Raw genomic sequence first — 15,245 nt, 5'->3', positions numbered from 1 at the left:
CTACTGCCCGGTTAGTTTAAATTCTGTAGTTAGAAAGGTAATAAAAGACCACATAGATGAGTTTTTGCTAGACAAAAATTGGATTTTCTCTACATACTTACCTGTAAAATCATGGGACACACAGCAGGCTACAATCTTTACTGAGTTATATAGGTGAATGGACACTGGCAGACCAAACAGGAAGCTGTCTCCTATATAACTCCTCCCATACAGGAAGTACCTCAGTTTTGTAGCAAGCAATGATATCTGAGAAAGAGGGGTGGGGGACCTCGGTGTCCCATGATGTACTTCAAGAAATGGATTTTACATGCAAGTATGTAGAAAAAAATCCAATTTTCTATATTGTACATCATGGAATACAGAGCAGGATGTAATAATTACTATCTAGGATGTCCCAAAACTATATACTTGAGGGGAGGGAGACACATCCAGAAAAACACAGCCAGCAGGCAAGGGCCTATTCTGTCTCCCTTAATACACTGCAACCAAAGGCCATATCTTCCACAGCCCTAACATCCACCTGATAAAATCTTGTGAATTTATGTACAGAAGACCAAGTAGCGGCTTTGCAAACCTGGGCTACTGACCCCTGACTTTCCCCTTCAAACCATAGGCTTGAATGATTAGCTGATGGAGCCAAAGAGAAATAGTCAATTTAGATACTGCCTGCCACTTCCTGGACCCTTCCGGCAACACAAACAAGGACTCGGCTCTTCTAATCATTTCCGACCTCTTTAGATAGACCTGGTCTGCTTGCACTACATCCAATAAATGCAGCCGTCTTTCTGCTGCAGACCGAGGATTTGAAAAAAGAGAAGGTAGGATAATGTCCTGATTCAAATGGAAGCTCAGTACTAAATTCAGGTCCAAAGAGCTCAAAGGTTGACAGGAGGAGCCAAATGAACCACCCCCTGTAAGAAAGCCCTAATCAAGGCATGTGAAGCAACCAGTTTCTGAAAAAATAAGGATAGAGCCGAAATCTGAGATTTAATAGTGCCTAAAGCCAACTTCATCTCCACACCATATTGAAGAAAAGCAAGAACACTTCCAGATACATATTTTCTAGGACGCCATTTCCTGGCCTTACACGATGAAATATACGCCTTCCAGACTCTATAGTAATTATTTCTAGAGACTTGCTTCCTAGCGTTCAGCAGAGTAGACACATTTGGTACTCAGACTCACTGATCTTTCAAGATCTGGGCTTCAACAGCCAGCCCGTCAAATTTAGCGACCGTAAAGCAGGGTGGAATATTGGACCCTGGGATAGAAGGTCCAGCCGTATCGGAGGAGTCCATGGACCATCCACCGCCAATCTTACTCTTTCCGCATACCATGACCTCCTGGATCAAGCAGCGGCTATCAATATCACTGATATTAATTCCTCCCGTATCCTCCATAGGAGATGCGGTAGAAGCTGAACTGGAGGGAAAGCATAATTTAGAGAGAACCAGTCCCAAAAGTCAGCAGCACATCCACCTCGGTCGCAAGCGGGTCCCTGTTTCTGGACACAAACTTGTCCACCTTGTTGAACCTGGATGCCAATAGATCTACGTCCAGAATGCTTCAATGCCGGCAGATGGATGAAAATACCTTGAGGTGAAGGGACCACTCCTCAGAACTAACCTCTGATAACTTAGGAAATATGCTTGCTATTTCTCTATACCCGGAATGTAATCTGCTGATAGAAAAGGCACATGCAGTTCTGCCCAGGCTAGAATGTGGTCTACTTCTTCTTGGGCTGCTCCGGTCCTGGTGCCCCCTTGGTGGTTGATGTAAGCCACTGCTGTGGCATTATCGGACTGGTTCCTGATATGACACTTGTGCAACTTCTTTGTCCAAAAGTTTAACTCTAGGCATACTGCCGGAAGTCCCAGGATATTGATGGGCAACTTGTTTCCTAACCGAGACTATTTTCCTTGTACAATGGTCTGACCCAGGACAGCCCCCCAGCTGAGGAGGCTGGTATCCATGGTTACTACCTTCCATAGCACCGGCAGAATAGATTTTCCCTTTTTCAAATTCCAAATCCTTAACCACCAATGCAGACTTCATTACACCTTTGGGGAGAGAATCATGCTACAATCCAATGCCTGGACAGAATGCTTCTCTGTAAAGGTCTGGAATGAAATTGTGCATAGGGAACTGCCTCGAACGAAGATACCATCTTCCCCAATAATCTCATGCCGAGGCGTATAGGGGGAAATCTTTTTCCCCTCTACCTCCCAAACTAGGTTCCTTAGAGCACTGCTTTTTCGTGGAGGCAGGAACACCTTTGCTTGAACTGTATCTAACTGCTCTAAGATGTTCCAAGACCTACACTGTCTGAGTCACACTGTGTCTTAAAGCTAAAAAAGGCTGATCCTTCAGTAGCAGATTGTCCCGATAACCTAACACCAATGTTCCTTAAGACCTTAAAAGGCCCAATACTAGAGCAAGAACCTTCATAAACACACGAGGAGCTGTGGCAAGCCCATAATAGCAGAGCCACAAGCTAGAAATGGTCTTGCACAACAAACAGCAGAAAACTTTGATGAGGTTGGAAAATTTGCACATGTAGGTATGCATCTCTAATGTCTCTGGATGCAAGAAAACCTCCCTCTTGCAATGAGGCTACCAATGAATGCACCGACTCCATCCAAAAAGACTGGATGACTAATAAACAGTTTAGGGCCTTGAGATCCAGAATATAGGCCTGACATCTCCGTTTGGTTTTAGAACAGCTGGAGGGCCACAGTTGCTCACCCCTGGTATAAACGACCTGCTGTAAGAGGGTGTAATGGAAAGGCTTGAGATTTCTACGGAGGTCTTAGTGAACCTAAAGAGTCATAGGTCGTCTCAGAAAATTCCACTGGCAATTTAAATCATATCTGTAAGTGATTGTATCAACAATCTTTGACATTGTGAAGCTGAACATGCCAGCGCATCTTCAGACACTGACTCTCTTGATGCAGAGTCTTCCATCTGCACTCCTAACTCCTCCATAGCTACCTCCAACATATCTTCAAGCCATTCCTTTTCTAAAACAGGAGGACCAGGGGGAAGGAGATCTCTTGCTTCTTGCCTGTCTGTGTCACTGAGGCAATCATCCCAGCAATCTTATCCTCTAAGCTGATGCTAAATCATCTTTTGGAACATAAAAGTGCAGATGCACTGGTAGCAACTACAATGCCAAACAAATGCAGTGGCTCAGATTGCCCAGTCGCCTCTGGCATTCAGAAGTTATCACAGCAGAATTCCGACTAGGATCCTCAGAACTTGACAGTGGTACACATGTGCCTCTTCCTGCTGTGCCTCTCCCACTCCACTTTCTTGAGGACACTGCTTATTTAAGTGCACTAACCAACTGGGACTTGGGATTAGAACAATACTCAGCCTGCCAGTAACCTTCTATGCAACTGTGATCTAGCATACAGCAGCTATCACAGCCTAGCAGCAGATGTAATACTTAATCTAGCATCAGTTTGCCACCAGTAACCACACCATATGAAAGGACTCGCATCCCAGAAGGATAGCCTGCTCTGTGTCTCTTGATGGTATCCCCCAGGAGAACCACACACATGAAAATGTTTTCCTTGAGTAAAATGGCAACCGGCTTCTTTCAGTCGCTAGCGTGCATGCATGGCACTCTCCTTTGGGGACCACGTGCATGCATGGACGCTCCTTTGGGGACCATGTGCGTGCTCCGAGGTATGGAAAATAATCTGAATGCTCAGCACAGCTAGGAAGACCACAAAATGTGTTCTCCATAAAGCGGAGAGGAAAAACCGCCACATGTAAGCAGATATTGGCCTACCCAGAGCAGGCTCTAAAACCTCAACGCCCCGCTAGTGGCCAAGACTATAAAGCTTGGAACCTCATAAGTGTTGCTGCTTGTTATTGCCCAATCAATAATGATGCATGTAATCATATGGAAAAATACACAGCAGCATGTTTCCCTAGTAAAACACACACAGCTAGCCCTTTGATTGCTCCAGATGTTAGCCCCTTCCTGCCCAGTGTAATTAGTACAGTGTCAGTGCTTTTTATTAGCACTGATCACTGCATTAGTGTCATTGGGTTGTCAGTGGTAGTAAGTTCTCCCCCAGTGTCAGACATGTAGAAGAAAACATTTTGGCCTAAATGTATGATGAAATTAGATTTTTAAAATTTTTTACTGGATATGTTTTATAGCAAAAAGTAAAAAATATAGTTTTTTTCCAAACTTGGACTTTTTTTTGTTTATAGCACAAAATGCAGAGGTGATCAAATACCACCAAAAGAAAGCTCCATTTTTGGGGAAAAAAAAGGACAAAAATTTCATTATGTATAGCATTGCATGGCCGCACAATTGTCATTTAAAGTAATGCAGCACTGTATCACAAAATATGGCCTGGTCAGAAAGGGGGGTAAAGGTGAAGCTCAAAAAATTAGAATATCATGCAAAAGTTCATTTATATCAGTAATGCAAGGTGAAACTAATATATGAGATAGACTCATTACATGCAAAGCAAGATAGTTTAAGCCTTGATTTGTCATAATTCTGGTGATTATGGCTTACAGCTCATGAAATCCCCAAATCCACAATCTCAGAAAATTAGAATATTACATGCAATCAATTAAACAAGGATTGTACATAGAATAATATCGGACCTCTGAAAAGTATAAGCATGCATATGTACTCAGTACTTTGTTTGGGCCCCTTTTGCATCAATTACTGCCTCAATGCGGCGTGGCATGGAAGCTATCAGCTTGTGGCACTGCTGAGGTGTTATGGAAGACCAGGATGCTTCAACAGTGGCCTTCAGCTCTTCTGCATTGTTGGGTCTCACATCTCTCACCTTTCTGTTGGCAATGCCCCATAGATTCTCTATGGGGTTCAGGTCAGGCGAGTTTGCTGGCCAATCAAGCACAGTAATCCCACAGTCATTGAACCAGGTTTTGGTGCTTTTGGCAGTGTGGGCAGGTGCCAAGTCCTGCTGGAAAATGAAGTCAACATCCCAATAAAGCTTGTCTGTGGAAGGAAGCATGAAGTGCTACAAAATCTCCTGGTAGAGGGCTGCGTTGACCCTGGACTTAATGAAGCACAGTGGACCAACACCAGCAGATGACATGGCTCCCCAAATCAACAAAGACTGTGGAAACTTCACACTTAACTTCAAGCATCTTGCAGTGTGTGCCTCTCCATTCTTCCTCCATACCCTGGGTCCTTGGTGTCACGATATGTGGTCAGGTTCAGAGACCAGTTGCTACAGCATTTGTAAGGCTTACCTGAAACCAGCAGGATAGGTACACCAGCAGGTCCCCCTGGGAATGACGCAGGCTCACCTGAGGTGCGGGGTCTAAGTATTAACCAGTTTTCACCAGAGCTCCTAATGGTGGAGATGGATTGGGCTGCGTGTTAATACCAGGTCGCAGATCTCAGGATCACCCCACCAGGGAATAAGCAAGCTGGAACCAATAGCGGATCAAACAGTGTAGGGATCAAACGGAAGCAGAGTCAGTCACAAGCCAAGGGTCGGTCACGGATGGTAGTAGATTAAGATGAGGCAAAATCGTAGTCAGTAGCAAGCCAAAGGTCAGTAACGAAGATGTAGACAGCAGCAGGAACGATGAGCGGGATATTGGCTGGGAAGGCACAATAATCTGGCAAGGAGGAAGTGCATGGACATGCCTTTTATAGGAAGTTCCTGGGAGGAGCAAGGAGTTCAGGGTTCAAGGCAAACAGGGCCAAGGCAGGATCATCTAAAGAATTGTCAAGGGAGCTGTCCAGCATTCCAGGTGGCTCAGTGAGAAGAAACATTGCCTCTCACTGCAGAAGGCCCAGATTCAATCCCAGTCTCTGACAGTACTCCCCTCCTCACAGGACGTCCTCTGGACGTCTTATGACCAGGCTTGTGGGGAAACCTCTGGTGGAATTCTCTTGTTAATCTAGGAGCATGAATATTTTCCTCAGGCTCCCAAGAATTTTCCTTTTGCCCATATCCTTCCCATTGGACAAGATATTGCAATTTTCCTCTAAATATCCTAGAGTCAAGGATCTTCTCCACCACATATTCTTCTTCGCCCTGCACCTCAACAGGTGGAGGAGGTGGAAGAATTCGTCCAGAGAAAGGATTTTCCTGAAATGGTTTGAAAAGTGATACATGAAACACAGGGTGAATCTTCATACTGTCAGGAAGTTTTAAGCGAAAGGTGACTGGGTTGATCTGAGCAAAAATCTGGAAGGGTACCACAAACTTTCAGCCCAACTTTGCAGCTGGAACATGAACCTTCAGATTTTTGGTAGATAGCCAAATCTTGTCGCCAACATGAAAGGTAGGAAGTGATCTGCGATGACTATCGGCAGCCCTTTTATAACTTTCCTGAGCCTTCCCCAAGGTCTCGATCAACTTCACCTGAATCTCCTGCAATGTAGTTAATCTGTTGGCAACAGCAGGAATTTGAGTAGTGATAGGGAGATCAGGAATAAAAACTGGATGATACCCCATATTGAGGAAAAAGGGGCTTTGGAAAGTAGCATTGTTATAGGCAAACTCTGCCGTAGGTAGATAGTCCACCCAGTCATCCTGAAGATAACTGACGAAGCACTGAAGGTACTGTTCCAAAGTTTGATTGGTCCCCTCAGTCTGACCATTAGACTGTGGATGAAGAGCAGAGGACAGGTTAATGGTTACCCCTAAAGCTGAACAAAAGCTTTTCCAAAATTTTGAAGTAAACTGTACTCCTCTATCAGATACCACATCATCGGGGATTCCATGTAATTTAAAAACATCTCCAACCATCGACTCCGCAGTTTGTTCAGCAGACGGTACCCCCTTAACCAGTATGAAATGAGCCATTTTAGTAAGGCGGTCGACAACTACTAAGATCGTAGTCATTTCTCTTGAAGGAGGTAATTCAACCATAAAGTCCATAGAAATTGACCCCCAAGGCCTTGATGGAACAGGAAGTGGTTGGAGCAACCCCAAAGGAGAAGCTCGGGGTGTCTTATGACGTGCGCACGTCAAACAAGAGGCCACGTAGCTTTTGATATCTTTTTTATAACTAGGCCACCAGAAGGAACGTGCCAGAAGATCCTCTGTTTTTGACATCCCAAAGTTTCCCGCCAGTTTGGAGTCATGCACTAATTTGAGGACTTCCACCCGAGCCGACTCAGGTACATAGAGACGCTGCTCTAGAGTCCAAAACCCATTCTTGTACTCAAGGTTAATGTCTCTAGGAGGATCACTGAGAAGTGGGTCATTCTCATACCCCTCTTTGAGAAGACTCAAGACGGTCTTTGCACTTGTGGCCCCTAGAAAGTTCTTTTGAGTTAGGATCGAACATTCGGAATTACCCTCCAGGGGAGGCTCAGACAGCATCCTTGATAAGGCATCGGCCTTACCATTCCTCAATCCAGGTCGATATGAAATGATAAAATTGAATCTAGAAAAGAATAACGACCAACGTGCTTGTCTATAAGACACTCTTGGCCGAGCAAACAAATTCCAGATTCTTATGGTCAGTGAGAACAGTTAGAGGGTGATTAGCCCCTTCTAGCAGATGCCTCCATTCAGAAAAGGCTTCCTTAATTGCCAGTAGCTCTTTATTCCCAATGTCGTATTTTCTTTCGGCTGGAGACATCAAACGGGAAAAATAAGCACAAGGATGAAGCTGCATATTTTCATCACTTCGCTGAGACAGGATCGCTCCCACTGCAGAATTGGAAGCATCTACTTCCACTATAAAGGGTAGTTCAGGATCGGGATGTACCAAGATTGGTGCAGAAGTGAAAAGAGTTTTCAGCTTTTCAAACGCAGCTTGTGCCTCAGAGGTCCACACGAAGGGTACCCCTTTCTTTGTAAGTTGTGTGATTGGAGCAATCACTCTAGAGAAGTTTCTTATAAATTTCTGTAGAAGTTGGCAAACCCAACAAAACGTTGAATTTCCTTAACATTTCTGGGTGCTGACCAATCTACCACTGCTTTGACCTTCTCGGGGTCCATGCTCACTCCCTCCGGAGAAATGATATAGCCTAAAAACTGGATCTGGGTTTGTTCAAACTCACATTTCTCCAATTTAATGTAAAGTCTATTTTCCCTTAATCTTTCAAAAACTGTGCAAACATGTTTGCGGTGCTCCTCCCAATTATCAGAAAAGATAAGGATATCATCCAGATAGGCAATTACAAATTGGTCCAAAAGATCACGAAAGACATCGTTGATAAAATGTTGAAATGTTGCAGGGCATTGCAGAGTCCAAACGGCATCACCAAGGATTCAAAATGCCCATACCTGGTTCTGAAGGCAGTCTTCCATTCATCTCCTTGACGAATGCAGACAAGGTTATATGCCCCTCGTAGATCAAGCTTGGTAAAGATCTTAGCAGAACAAAGTCTTTCCAACATTTCCGAGATTAAGGGTAATGGATAGCAGTTTTTAATAGTGATTTTATTCATGTCTCAGTAGTCAATGCATGGACATAAGGTGGAGTCTCTTTTTAACGAAGAACAGGGCTGCCCCCCGCAGGAGAAGTTGAGTGTCTAATAAAGCCTTTTCCCCAATTATCATCAATCCACTCCCTAAGTACTTTTAGTTCAGGTTCTGACAGATTGAACAGGTGGCCAAAAGGTATTTCTGCCCCGGGGAGCAGCTCAATGGGGCAATCATATGGGCGAAGAGGGGGCAATTTATCTGCATTTTTCTTGTCACAGACATCCCGGAACTCATGGTAATGTGGGGGCAAATTGTCATATGACTGGATAGCCACTATATCACTTAGCGCTTCCTTGGTTGGAGATGGACTTGGTTGGCAAGGTTTTTTGCAATATTTTTTACAGTGAGAGGATGTAAAATCTATAGTTCGTGCTCCCCAGTTGATGGCAGGATTGTGAGTGGAGAACCAAGGAATGCCCAGGATGATGGGAAATTTGGGTGACGTAATCAGCTGAAAGCTGATGGTCTCACAATGGTCAGCCTCAAACAACAGTACCAGGAGAACCGTTTTATGGGTAACAGGTCCTGAAGATAAGGGTGACCCATCAACGGTCTCCATATTAATAGGGGTAAATGTATCTCTTGCTTGAATATTATTGCTGTTGGCAAACTCTATATCCATAAAGTTCCCCCCCGCCCCGGAGTCCAGCATAGCTGAGCAGGAGATTTCATGGCCCTCAGATACAAGTTTAATAGGGATAACAAAGTGAGAAAGTAGTGAGTTCACTTTATTCTCTTCAGGAATCAGTGGGGAGACAGACTGGCTTATGGAGTTTATGTGTTCAGGCTCAATCACATCAGTCACAGCAATAGTTCTTTTAACCTTGTTAGGACAATTAATTGCATAATGACCAGAATCCCCACAATAAAGACATAAGTTCTCTGAACGTCTTCTCTCTTTCTCCTGGATGGAAATGGATCTCTTGATTGCATCAACCTGCATAGGCTCAGGAGTGTTAGAACCCAGAGAGACTCTTGAATCTTGCTGAGCAAATGGACTAGTAGAGAGATGCATGCCCCTATTACCTTCAAACAGTCCCAGCCTCTCCTTCCTCCTTTCTGTAAGTCTTTGATCAATTCGGATACACAATTGGATAAATTCCTCAAGATCATTAGGTATATCTACTCTGGCAAGCTCATCCTTTACCTGTTCAGAAAGCCCTTGGCGGAACTGGCTCTTTTGTGCTGCAGGGTTCCAAGTGGTATCTGTGATCCAACTTCTGAACTCGGCTGTGTATTCAACGACCGAGCGTCTACCCTGCCTCAGACTATGCAATTTTGCTTCAGCAGTAGCACAACGATTGGGATCATCAAAAACCTGATTCATCGCGGTCAAGAAGATATTAAAATCATACAACATGCCATGGTTTTGCTCTATATAAGGGGAGGCCCAAGCCAGAGCTTCCCCAGTCAGAAGCCTAATAGCAAACATTACCTTCTTTTCCTCTGAAGGAAACGCAGCATGGTGCATCTGGAAATATATGCGACATTGATTAAGGAAACCCCTGTAGTGGTGGCGGTCTCCATTAAACTTCATTCAACTCCATTAAATGTCTCTGCAGAGCATGAATCTCTCCCTGTTGCTTATCTACAATACCTTCTAATTTGGCAACTTTTTCCTGATGAGTAACCCCAAATTCCTGCAGCTCAGCAAATTGCTGCCTAAGAGGATTCACAACACTTGCTATAGCGGCCTTCATGTTTGGGCCAGATTATTCTGTCACGATATGCGGTCAGGTTCAGAGACCAGTTGCTACAGCAGTTGTAAGACTTACCTGAAACCAGCAGGATAGGTACACCAGCAGGTCCCCCTGGGAATGACGCAGGCTCACCTGAGGTGCGGGGTCTAAGTATTTACTGGTTTTCACCAGAGCTCCTAATGGTGGAGATGGATTGGGCTGCGTGTTAATACCAGGTCGCAGATCTCAGGATCACCCCACCAGGGAATGAGCAAGTTGGAAGCCAATAGCGGATCAAACAGTGTAGGGATCAAACGGAAGCAGAGTCAATCACAAGCCAAGGGTCGGTCACGGATGGTAGTAGATTAAGATGAGGCAAAATCGTAGTCAGTAGCAAGCCAAAGGTCAGTAACGAAGATGTAGACAGCAGCAGGAACGATGAGCGGGATATTGGCTGGGAAGGCACAATAATCTGGCAAGGAGGAAGTGCATGGACATGCCTTTTATAGGAAGTTCCTGGGAGGAGCAAGGAGTTCAGGGTTCAAGGCAAACAGGGCCAAGGCAGGATCATCCAAAGAATTGTCAAGGGAGCTGTCCAGCATTCCAGGTGGCTCAGTGAGAAGAAACATTGCCTCTCACTGCAGAAGGCCCAGGTTCAATCCCAGGCTCTGACACTTGGTTTCCAAATGAAATGCAAAAGTTGCTCTCATCAGAAAAGAGGAATTTGGACCACTGAGCAACAGACCAGGTCTGTTTTTCTTTAGCCCAGGTAAGACGCTTCTGACATTGTTTGTTGTTCAGGAGCGGCTTGACAAGAGGAATACGACATTTAAAGCCCATGTCCAGGATCCGTCTGTTTGTAGTGACTCTTGATGCCCTGACTCCAGCCTCAGTCCACTCCTTGTGAAAGTCCCAACACTTTTGAATGGCCTTTTCCTGACAATTCTCTCCAGGCTGCGGTCATCCCTGCTGCCTGTGCACCTTTTTTCTTCCACACTTTTCCCTTCCACATAACTTTCTATTAATGTGCTTTAATACAGCACTTTGGGAACATCCAACTTCTTTTGCAATTACCTTTTGAGGCTTTCCCTCCTTATGGAGGGTGTCAATGATGGTTTTCTGCACAAATGTCAGGTCAGCAGTCCTTCCCATGATTGTGATTCCTACTGAACCAGACTGAGAGACCATTTAAAGGCTCAGGAACCCTTTGCAGGTGTTCTGGCTTAATCAGCTGAGTAGAGTGGGACACTTTAAGCCTAGAATATTGCACCTTTCACAATATTCTAATTTTCTGAGATTGTGGATTTGGGGTTTTCATAAGCTGTAAGCCATAATCATCACAATTATGACAAATCACGGCTTGAACTATCTTGCTTTGCATGTAATGAGTCTCATATATTAGCTTCACCTTTTAAGTTGCATTACTGAAATAAATGAACTTTTGCACAATATTCAAATTTTTTGAGTTTCACCTGTAAATCCTCTGGAGGGCAAGTAGGGGAGGGAGCATACCACATAGGCAATAATTTAAAAAAAAACACAACTAATGGAAGGAACACCAGGTCAAAGGATAAGAGTCAAAACTCATTTATTAGTTTAAACTAAAAAACAGCCAATGTACTCTTTCCATTAGTGCATGCTTTTTTTAAGGTGATTGACAAGGATCTGCATTGTGTGATTGACAATGCATGGGACGCTATATTTTTTCTTTAATAAAGGACTTGTCAAGGTGTGTGGTCTCTATTTACAGATTACATTTTTTTTTAATGCATAGGGGTACTGTGTAAGCTTGTCACCCCCACCCCCCTTTCCTGACCTGTCAGACAGACTGTTCGAATAGGAGTCAAGTATGGATTTTGGAGGGAACCCATACTTTTTATTGTTTTTTGAAGGCCACACTGTCCTCTAAGACTGACTGGGAAAGGGGGAGGGTAAAGCACATGAGAAGGGGGACAGAAGACAACATCAGCACTGATGTCAGTTGTAGTAGACTTACTTATGTCAGTGGTATAGGGGTGAGTATACAATCTTGCAAAACTAAAAAGTTTGACATGTTTAATGAAAGTACACACTACATAACTGAACTGCAGAGATAAACACATAGTAAGCTCTAGTAACCCAGGAAGATGATGGTTCCTAGAGCTGAGCTAAACAAATTTTGAGGAAACACTGGCAGAATTTCTGTCATTGTTATGGAAGGGAGCTCTGTCTGGTAGTGGTCATAATCCTTCAGAACCATGACCAAACATACTGCTTTGAATTGTATTACTTTTTATGGAAGCCAGCAAAAACATTTCCTTACAATACAGTTGAGAGGTTTGGTTGTTCTGCATACTACTACAGATCACATACATTCTATGAATTCCATCAATGCACTGCAAATTGCCTTGTTTTCAAATTTTTTTTACTAGTATTGAAAATATATGGCAAATTATAATTGAAGTGGTTCTGAAGGCTCAAGGTTTTTATTTTCATGCATTCAATTCATGAAGGTAAAAAAAAACCTTTGTGCAGCTCCCCCCACAGTGCCCCCTAATACTTTTCTATGTCCCCTCTCAATTCAGCGCTCTGCACAAGAGCCTTGTCTCTCCAGGGACTCTCCCTACTCACTAGCTGAGACAGCAGCGGGAGCCATTGGCTCCCTCTGATGTCAATCACAGGCAGTGAGCCAATGAGGAGAGAGAGGGTGCAGTGTTATATGTACTAGCAAATTTAGATACAATAACAAATTGAAGGCAAACCCCAGGTTTCACTTTAAATGTAGTTACAGCAAGAGTTTTTGTTCCTTTCAGGATAAAGGTTTTGCATAAGCAGCTGATCATTGTAAGCACTCCTGTCATATTAACATAGTCGTAAAGGTTAAATTAAGACACTGGTCCATCCAGTTTAATCTGTGTGGGTGTGTGCATTTTTGTCACTACCATTTCCCATATCCTGTATATTGTGTTTGATAAGATGCCTATGTAAACATTTTTGAAATTTTCGACACTCCCCTCTGACACCACCAACTGTGCTGGGTAGTTCTACATTCTTACCGCTCCAACAATAAAGAATCCCTTACACACTTCTCATCCAACGCCATTGAGTGGCCATGTGTCTTCTAAGTGACCTGAGGCTGAATAGCTGAATTGGAGTTTTATCTCTTGAGTAAATACCCATTTTAATGCATGCTAATAGACTGCTAGCTTTGCTTGCTGTAGTTTTGTAAGCATGTTAATGTGGGGACATGCATAAGTGGACACCCATACCCCTAGAGGCTGGCAGAGGTATTTTCCCAACACAAGGAATGGCATTAAGGTGGCACTCTCCTTTAATGAGGAACACTTCTCCCTTTTGAACATTATCTTGGTTCTCTGTTTACCTGTCACTGTAATGTTTCCTGGCTGACCAATCTTCACATCAGCCCATTCTCCAGACTTCACCAGTCATTATCCCGTCAATACACCCTGTGACACCAATACACCTATTTACCTCTTTGATCCATCAGCCCACTCATTGCCAATCCTCACTTTAGCACTATGTGGCTTGTATCCCAGGAAGCTCAAAACCATGCCTATTCCCTGAGGCATCTCTCTCCTTTTTCAATGAATTCCAAGGCCAGATACCTAGGACACTTCGTGCCAGCCAGCCGCTTGGTAAGAAATCCAAGCATCTTGATTCCCCCACTACTGGAGACCTCTGTCACTATGGCAAGTCACCCTGTTTCCTGTCCGGCTGGCTGCGATCTTGCACTTAGACACTTGTACTGTAGCCACTGGCAATGACAACGCAATCCTCCAAGGTTTAACTCAGCTGCTCTTGGGACACCTGCACTGTATCTTCTCCTTGCAATATCTCTCCCCTTAGTGTGACCATGTTATGTGATACATGTGATGTGTATGCATGCACCCCTTTAGTGTGTTCCTGAACTACTTCAGACCAGGCAAAAAATCATTTAACAATGGAATATTCTTTACTGAATGAATTCCTTAATTACAGTCTCTATAATAGTCAGCACACAAGCAAAGCACAGTCACTTCCAGCAGCAGCTGGAAAAATATAACGCACCCATGTGAATGTCCAATATATCTACTGCTTAACAGTGCTTAACAAAATGGGTCCATAAACAAAATCCAACAGATCTTTATGAGCTAATCTTAGTGTACATTTAAAGAATATGTAAAACCAACATTTCATATTCCTGATATGACACTGCTGAAGCATGTATTTGTATGAAAGATATCCTGTTCTCTTTGTATTGCTTCCTTTGTGTGAAATCACTGGTGTTGCTGCCAGTGCCTCTGCTTTCCTATTAACAAATTACCACACTAGGCAGGAGAGACCATCTCTTCCAGTGTGGTCAGTTTTCTAGCTGTGCTAGGAGCTCAGCCTCCTATCTTCCAATGGTCAGGCACATCCCCCCATGCACAGCCATTTACTGGGAAGACCAGTGTAATCCTGCTTCTCTTCCCCCATATCTCGGCATTCATTATGAAGTACAGAAAATATGTGATCACTTAAAAAAAGGTATTTATAATGTTTTTTATATGTATAAACAAATGCTTTGCCTTTTGTGTCTATTTTAAACTGAATCACTTTAATTCCTTAGACTGTTACCAGACTCTTTGACTCAAAGTGAATGTGGGTCAAATAAAGCTTAATCCCAAAACAACTACTGTGTCTTCTCTTTCATTTATTCTCTATCACAATTTACCTGAAAAGCAAAAACAAGAAAAACAATATAGTGTAGTATCCCCAAACTAACATTGTAATTCAGTGATTTATTGTGCTCACATACCTAAGTGGTTACGTGACACTTAACACCCAGTGTCGTGTTTATTCTTCAGTCCCACATGCCCATATACTCTTACCAAATATAAGATATTCAAATCATAAATCTTTCAACTCTAGTCCTCTTCTAATCAAAAGATCCTTCTAATCTTCAAATCCTTATGATTTTAGTGATCCCAAAACAGACAAAAAAGCTCAATAGTGTAATATAGTCACAATCATAATTCAATAAAACCTCATAAAAGGTTCTCACATCCAACTAAGAAAAAAAGTGCAAAACAGTAAAATCCCCTGCTTTCACAATACACTGTGACCAAACCCACATGCACATTATACCTGA

General features: G+C 43.4%; 1 protein-coding gene and 1 pseudogene across 1 annotated transcript in view; one reads left to right on the top strand and one right to left on the bottom strand.

The window, feature by feature from the left end:
* Positions 1–15,245, top strand: part of CHAT (choline O-acetyltransferase) — a 306,928-nt gene that overhangs the window by 23,180 nt on the left and 268,503 nt on the right. The window lies entirely within an intron of this gene.
* On the bottom strand, positions 1,182–13,686 carry LOC149460187 (uncharacterized; annotated as a pseudogene).

Source organism: Staurois parvus, unplaced genomic scaffold, assembly GCF_062004578.1.
Source record: "Staurois parvus isolate SC_StPar_1 unplaced genomic scaffold, SC_StPar_1.0 ptg000234l, whole genome shotgun sequence".
Lineage (NCBI taxonomy): Eukaryota > Metazoa > Chordata > Amphibia > Anura > Ranidae > Staurois > Staurois parvus.
Note: the sequence above shows the minus strand (reverse complement) of the source record. Positions and strands in the feature narration are given on the sequence as shown.